Below are 8,327 nucleotides of genomic sequence, written 5' to 3'. Positions count from 1 at the left end.
AGGACATGAAGTGAGGGTTCTCATGCACGTATGCTTGAAGACAAGAACAGTCAAAAATACTCTGCAAAAAACACAGCCTTGCACAAAGGCCACTGCAACCACACAGAGAAAATCTTCTAAAAGGGCATCTGGCCAACAACTGCCTGTCCACCCTTGTTATTGATCCTTGGAGTCATGGATAATTGTTTTAAAACAGCTAATCCTTCTCATTTTTCCTCTTAAAACTCTTGTCTTCCTTTTCCTCTCCAAAAATACCCACCATGTTCCTATTGCAATACTTACTCCTGAATAAATATCATTTTCGTTTAGAGATCCCCTCTGTCTGACAACTCGATCATCTGCGAAGATTCTATTTCCAAAAAACGTCACATTCACAGATACTAGAGGTCAGGACATATAAATCTGGGGAGAAGGGAACCAATTCAAACCACGACGGGCTATAAAATGGGGGTGGCATGAAACTGCAAGGCTGTTTGGGATCACAGGTGACATTCCACCCTAGTGCTGAGAGCTGGGTGGACACAGGCTGAGTCTCCACAGGGCTGGCTCTTCCCATGACTGGCCCTATCTGCCTGGAGGTGGTGTGACCTGGACCCTGGCCTGCAGTTCTAGAGCACCCACCCTGTGGTTTCAGGAGCCCAGGAGCCTCTGCCTGGTCCCAGCCCTTGTTGGCTGGATCTCCTGTGTCGCTGAAGCTAGGGGGTTCCGTGACACTCTGTGGTCGGATCCAGTTTTCACGTTCACGACTTTGCAGTTAAGGAGGAAAAAGGAAAGTCCACCTTCCTCAGCTTCTCCATTCACGTACTATGTTGTTGACGTAACATGAGATGTTGGTTTAGTCTAGTTACTGCATGAGGACTGAGACATCTCACTTTAGGTTCTCACTACTCCCTAGCCAATCCTATGTGCTCCAAGATCCAGGATCACTGGCAAGGGAAGTGGAGTCAAGGTTCATGCCTGAGCAGGAGGGGCTTAGCTCCAGGCAAGGAAGGAGAGCCCCAGTGTGGCTTAGTTGGGAGCCCAGCCAAGAGCTCCATGGCCTTGAACAAGTGAAGCTTCCTGAGTACAGGGGCCATGGAGGTGGGCAGGGCCAAGACAAGGATGTTAACTGGGAGGTCTGCACTGTGTAGAATGGGCAGGACAGCTGCTGAAAAGAGTGGCAGGGCCAGTTGTAAATTACCCTTCTAACGTCCACCCGTCATGTTCCAGAGGAGGATGGGATACCAGAGAGAGGAACTGACTTTCTGGGGCATGATGCCAGGTCAGGCTAGGGCCCAACCAGAAGCAGTTCTACCATGGAGTCTCACGGCACACAGAGGCCAGCACCCCCTCGTCTTACTCAGCAGCTGGTCAAAGGCATCACCTCCAGGGGCATCTCTTCTGAAGGGCCTCACCTCCAGGGACACCAACTCCAGCGGGGAGATACCTTCAGGGACCTCAACTCTGATGGGGAGCATCATCTCCAAGGGGACATTATCTCCAATGATCACCACCTCCAGCAGCATCACCTCCAGGGGGACGCCACCTACAAGGAACACCACCTCCAGGGGGACATCATCTCCAGGGGACAGCACCCGGAATCATCTCCAAGGAACAGCACTTCCAGAGACATCAACTCTAGGAACATCAACTCCAAGGAAGAACACCTCTAGTGGACTGCACCTCCAACGGACAGCACCTGCAGTGGACAGCACCTCCGGCAGGGGACATCATGTCTAGCAGACCTCACCTCCAAGGGAACATCACCTCTAAGGAACACCACCTCCAGGGGGCATCACCTCCAGAGAGAATCATCTCCAAGGAATATCCCTTCCAGGGACATCAACTCCAGGGTGACATCACCTTCAGGGACATCAACACTGAAGGGCATCACTTCCAGAGGGACGTCATCATCAAGGGACATCATCTCCATGGGACATCAGCCAGGCAGAAAACATGTCCATGAAACACCACTCCATGGACATCAAGCCCAGGGAAGATCACTTCCAGGGACATCAACTCTGGGGGAGCCATCATTTCTAGGGGGCATCAACTCCAACAGGACATCACCTTTGTGGGTATATCACCTACAAGAAGCATCGCCTCCAGGGGATATCAACTCTGAGAGGTGGGGGCATCACCTCCAGGAGTCATCACCTCCTGGAACATCACCTCCAGATCATTAACTTTGGTGGCAGGGAGTCATCACTTCCAGGAGTCTGGCTAGGGTCATTGCACCTGACACAGACCGGGTGCTGCAATTCTCTGCAACATTTGGGCAAAATGTCCCTTTTCCTCCCAATGTCAGTAAGTTTCTTATATTTCACTTTTCTTATAAGTACACTTAGTCTTACAATAAAACTGTACTATTGTTCTTGACCCTGAACACTGCTTCTTTTGTATTCTTTGAAAGTTCTGTCCTCTCTGTAAGAAATTTATATGCAGAGCTGGGTAGATGGGAAGGAGGATGGACGGGTTCCCTGCCTTTCACAGGTGGTTCTGTTTGGTTCCTTCTCCATCTATCTTCCCCAGATGAGACACAGACATTCTCTGTGTGTCCCAGCACCTCCTCCCGCTGCATCTCCCTGGCACTTTTCTCCCTCCCTGAGTCCTCTCATTTCCCCATCTGTTTCCTCTGCCTTGCATCTCCCCCTCTAATCTTAGCTGACAAGCCTCTTTCAGCATCAGCAGCAAGAGTGGTGAATGTGCCTTTGTTTGCCTTTCTTGAATCCTAATCGCAGAGACATCTGGACACAGCTGGAGAGAGTAAATGATGGATGCTCTTGTCAGTGCTGATAGGGAGCAAACAAGGGGAAGAGTAATGAACTCAATTCTTCTGCCTCCCCATCAAAATTGGCTTCCTATAAACTGCATGGTGTGGTATGCCTCAGACTGACCCAAGAAAGGAAAGTCAGGATGAATCCTGTGGGAAGGAAGGGTCTTTCCTTGCCTGTCCCTGCAGCCCCACCCTTGGAGGAGCCTCCATGCCCCGTGTCTTAGGATGTGAATCAATGCTGAGGTTTAGAATGCACAGCGACATGACAACCCACCTGAAGTGACCACAGTCAGAGCAAGCACAGTCTTTGGAAGCACGTACTGTGTGCTCAAGCACTCCAGTGTGGAAGGGATTAGCTCGGTACATAGGTAGGGTTTGATGGTGGAGAAGAGACAGTGGACACAGACGTTGTTCCGGAAGGAGAATCATCGCATTGCTGGTGGTGCCCGTGGCTTTTCGCCTCCAAACAACTGTTCCCCAACCCCATTTCTTCTTCCCTCCTAGAGATGGCCCATTGGGTCAGGAGGTAGGAACAGATCCCAATACTAGGGAGAGTACACGGTTCTGCTAATTTCAGTTGATAAATGATAATGCTTTATAGATGATCTTGAAAATCTGAACCCGCTTTATCAGATACTCATCCTCCAGCCTTACTTGTGCAAGGGGTGGGCCTACGACATTGACATCTTTATGCCAAAAAAGATGGAAGCAGCGAACTGCAGGAAGACTTCTGGCAAAGATTTTTTCCTCCTAATAAAAACGAGGGATGCGAGGGAGAGTTCCCCAGTGCTATTCTTCTCCCTTTGTTTGGATGTGGAATGGACACATGATTCCTAGACCAGTGTGGCGTAGGCACAAGGCTGAGCGTTTTCATAGCAGAAGAAAGACAGAAAGAGACAGAGCCTGATGGCACTACTGAGCTGAAAGAACAATCCTGAAACTACTTAACTTCAGAATTCTTGTCAACGATAAATATCCTGAGAATTCAAATCATGTCGGTGGATTTCCTGTTACTTGAAGGTGTAAAGATCCTAAGTGATGCGTCATTTATAAAATAAATTTCTACACATCGAGTACTACCAGTGACACAGAAAGGTACCATCAGAGATCTGTGGGAAGCCAGAACTCCATCTGGCAATACTAAAGCAAACTCTGCATTTCCCCTGCAAAAGAAGTGTCACAGAAAATCAGCTAAGACAAAAGATTTAAATAAGATGCAAAGTTTCCTTAGCATAATGCAAAAAAAAATTATGAATTCCCACTGAAAATCACTTCCCATACAAACACCCAGGAAAATCCCAAACCGAATGATGAAAGAAAATCAAAATATGCCAACAGTGAAATGACACAGGTGTCAGAATTATCTGACAAAGTTTTCTAAAGTAGCCATTATGAATATATTCAACAAGCAAATACAAGTATGCTTGAAATAAATAAAAAATAGTTTTGGCAAACAAAATATAAAGTCCCAGCAATACAATATAAGATCCAAAGGCTGGGTGTGGTGGCTCACACCTGTAATTCCAGCACTTCGAGAGGCTGTGGCCCATGAATCGCTTGAACTCTGTAATTTGACACCATTATGGACAACATGATGTAACCTCATCTGTACAAAAATACAAAAATTAGCTGAATATGGTGGCGCATGCCTGTAGTCCCAGCTACCTGGGGGGACTGAGGCAGGAGGATGGCTTGAACCCAAGAGGTCAAGGCTGCAGTGAGCTTAGATCATGCCACTGAACCCCAGCCTGGGTGACAAAGCGAGACCATGTCTCAAAAAAAAAAAAATTAAAAAATAACCAAATGAAAATTTTAGAACTTAAAAACATAAAATAACTAAAATGGTACAAAAATAAGTAGATATACCCAACAGAAAATTGGAGGAGACAGGAAGGAAAAATAAATTAACTAAAAGATAGGATAATAGTAATTACCTAATCTGAACAACAGGGGAAAAATGGAATAAAAAAAATTAGTAGCCCCTCAAGGACCTATGAGACTGTAACTAAAGATCTAACGTTTGTGCCACTGGAGTCCCCAGAAAGAGAGGACAAAGATGGTGGGACTAAAAAGGTACTTGAAGAAATCATTCCCCAAATTTCCTAATTTAGCAAAAGATAGAACTATACAGCTGAGAGGCTGAAATCATGCCAAAATGAATAAACTCAAAATAATTCAAACAAATACACATCACAGTCAAATGTATAAACTCAAGACAAAGAAAAAAATGTTCAAGTTTATAGACAGAATAAAAGTATTGCCTATAGGAGAAAACAATTCAAGTGAATTTGTCATCAGAAACCATGAGAAAAAAAAAAAAAAAAAAAGAGAGAGAGAGAGAGAGACAGAGAGTGGCAAAACATTTTTATATACTGAAAGAAAAGAATTACCAATCTAGAGTCCTATATTTGGTAAAAGTAACCTACAGAGATGAAAGGGAAATCAAGGCATCACAGAAGAAGAGCAGACAAGAGAGCGTAACACCAGCAGATGCATCTGAAAGAATGACGAAGCTAAATTTTCTAAACGGAAATGAAAACAAAAGAAGGAAATTTGGAGATCAAAAATGAAGAAAGAATAGACAAGCAAAATAAAAAATGGGAGTAAATACATCAGACTTTCTTTTTTTTTTTTTTTTGAGACGGAGTTTCGCTCTTGTTACCTAGGCTGGAGTGCAATGGCGTGATCTCAGCTCACCACAACCTCCGCTTCCTGGGTTCAGGCAATTCTCCTGCCTCAGCCTCCTCAGACTTTCTTTTTCTTCTTGAGTTTTCCCAATTATGCTTGGCAATTTGAGAAAAAAATTCTAAATCTCTGTTTTGGTTCTAAATGTATGCAGACAGAATACTTAAGGAAACTATCTGACAAAGTTTTCTAAAGTAGCCATTATGAATATATTATAATATGAATACATTATAAGTGAGAGGTTAAAGTGTTGTAAAGAGAAATGAGGCTTCTATGTTTCCTTGAAACGATGACGCCAGTAGATTGTGATATTATGTATATATAATGTAATGCCCAAAGCATCCTCTAAAAAAGCTATACGAAAATTTACACTTAAAACCACTACATATAAATCAAAATTGAATACTAAAAATGTTTAAGTAATCCATGGAAATACAAGAAAAAAAAATAGAGAAGCAAATCAGGACAGAAAACAAAAATGGAAATCATAGCCTTCACGTATCAATTATTACGTTAAATGTAAATGGTCTCAATACACCAATTAAAAGACAGAACTTGAAAGAATGGTTAAAAAGCCATGACCCAACTGTAAGATAACTATAAAAATTTACATTTATATAATAATATAGAAAAGTTGAAAATAAAATAATAAAAACCATGTATCATCTAAACATTCATGGAAGGTAAGGAGGAGTGACTACATAAATATTAAAGTGGACTTTATAGCAAACAAACGTCAAAAGACAGAGAGGGAAAAACATTAACAATGATAAAAGTCAATCAATCAAGACCAACAGCAATTCCAAATGTGTATGCACCAAAAACAAAGCTATAACATACATTAAACAAAAACTGAGAGGAATGAAAGAAGAAATAGACAAACTCTCAATTAGAGTTGGGGATTTTCAAACCTTTCTCTCAACTATTGATAGATAAATGAGACAAAAATTCAGCAAGAATACGGAAGAACTCAAAACACCGTTAATCAATAAGATGTAATTGATATTTACAGAACACTCCACTCAATCACAGCAGAATACAGCTTCTTTGCACATGCCCAAAGGTGACACAGTAAGAATAGACTATGTCCTGTGCCATAAAACAAGTCCCACCAAAAGTAAGAGAATTGATCATGCAGAATGGTTCTCTCACCACAGTGGTAGCAAACTAAAGATCAGAAGAAACACAAAGTTAACAGGAAACTCTCCACATAATTGAAAACTAAACAGCACACACACACTCAAAAATAGTTCATAGGTCAAAAGGGAGTCTCGAGGGAAATTTAAATATATATATTTTTTTCAAGTAAATAAAGCTGAAAATACAACATATCAAAATTTTTGTGACAGAGCTGTAGCCATGGTAGAGGGCAGCTGATGCTACTGAATGCATCCATTAGAAAAGACGCGAAGTATTCAATTAAAAATCTAACCTCGGCCGGGCGTGGTGGCTCATGCCTGTAATCCCAGCACTTTGGGAGGCCGAGGCGGGTGGATCACGAGGTCAAGAGATCGAGACCATCCTGGTCAACATGGTGAAACCCCGTCTCTACTAAAAATACAAAAAATTAGCTGGGCATGGTGGTGCGTGCCTGTAATCCCAGCTACTCAGGAGGCTGAGGCAGGAGAATTGCCTGAACCCAGGAGGCGGAGGTTGCGGTGAGCCGAGATCGCGCCATTGCACTCCAGCCTGGGTATCAAGAGCGAAACTCCGTCTCAAAAAAAAAAAAAAAAAATCTAACCTCCCCTCAGGACCCTATAAAAGAGAAGAGCAAACTAAACTCAATAAGAGAAGAAGAAAGAAAACAATGAAGAGATGAATTCCGTCAAATTGAAAACAGAAAAGCAGAGAGAAAATCAAAGAGATGTCTGGAGAGATAGAAATTAGCCAAACCTCTGGAAAGACTGCCTACGACGTACAGAATAACGCCACCCCAAGGGTACTGCATCGTCATTCCCCAAACCCGTGAATGTACTGGTTTACATGGAGCAGGGGAATTAAGTTTGCCGATGGAATTAAGGTTGCCGACAGATGACAGTACCTGGGATCATCCAGGTGGGCCCAGTGCAATCATTAAGTGTCCTCACAGCTGAAAGAGGAAATCGGAAGAATCCACCAGTGAAGTGCATTGTGAGAAAGACTCAGCCTAAGGGTGCTGGTTTTGAAGATGGGGGAAGGGCAGCATGATCCAAGCAATATGGGTGACTTCTAGAAGCTGGAAAATCAAGGCAACAGGCTCCCCAGAGCATCTAAAAAGAAGTGCATCCTGCTGACACTTTGATCTCAGCCCAGTGACATGCAGGTTAGGTTTCTGACTTACGTAGCTGTGATATAATACATGTGTGGGGTTTCTTTTTTTTATTTTATTTTTTTAGCAATTATCGCGCCTTGGATAAACCTCATTAGCTACGATACTGCCACTGCGCAAAGCTATGTGTGGGGTTTCTCAAAGTCACTAAGTTTGTGGTCACTTGTCATAGTAGAAAACGGAAAATATATTCTGCAATTATACATGCAATAGAAAAAAGTATATAGAAAATGTTATCAGCTGGTAACTTGAATCTACACAAATGAATAAAAAATAGTTACTATTGAGAAACTATTTAAAAATTTTTTTCTTAAATATCTTTATAATGCAATTGACAATTTAAAGAAGAAAATAATAATATACTGTGGGGTTTATAACACAAGTAGAAGTCAGATGAAGGACGATGATGGCACAGAAGATGACACAGAGGAGTGGAAACATTTTGTAAGAATCTCACAGTATGCATAAAGTCGTATGATGATTATCTGAAAGTAGAATGTGGCCATTCAAACACACTTTATTTAAACCCTAGATCCACGACTCACAACCAATCAACTCAAATGAAGGCAAAACAAAGAC

At 42.6% G+C, this 8,327-nt stretch overlaps 1 pseudogene; it reads right to left on the bottom strand.

The window, feature by feature from the left end:
• Positions 1-7,792: 7,792 nt before the first annotated feature.
• On the bottom strand, positions 7,793-7,872 carry LOC119469497 (annotated as a pseudogene).
• Positions 7,873-8,327: the final 455 nt, after the last annotated feature.

Source organism: Cebus imitator, unplaced genomic scaffold (genome assembly GCF_001604975.1).
Source record: "Cebus imitator isolate Cc_AM_T3 unplaced genomic scaffold, Cebus_imitator-1.0 Scaffold680, whole genome shotgun sequence".
Taxonomy (NCBI): Eukaryota; Metazoa; Chordata; class Mammalia; order Primates; family Cebidae; genus Cebus; species Cebus imitator.
The sequence above is the reverse complement of the archived record's forward strand: the minus strand, read 5'-3'. Positions and strand labels throughout refer to the sequence as shown.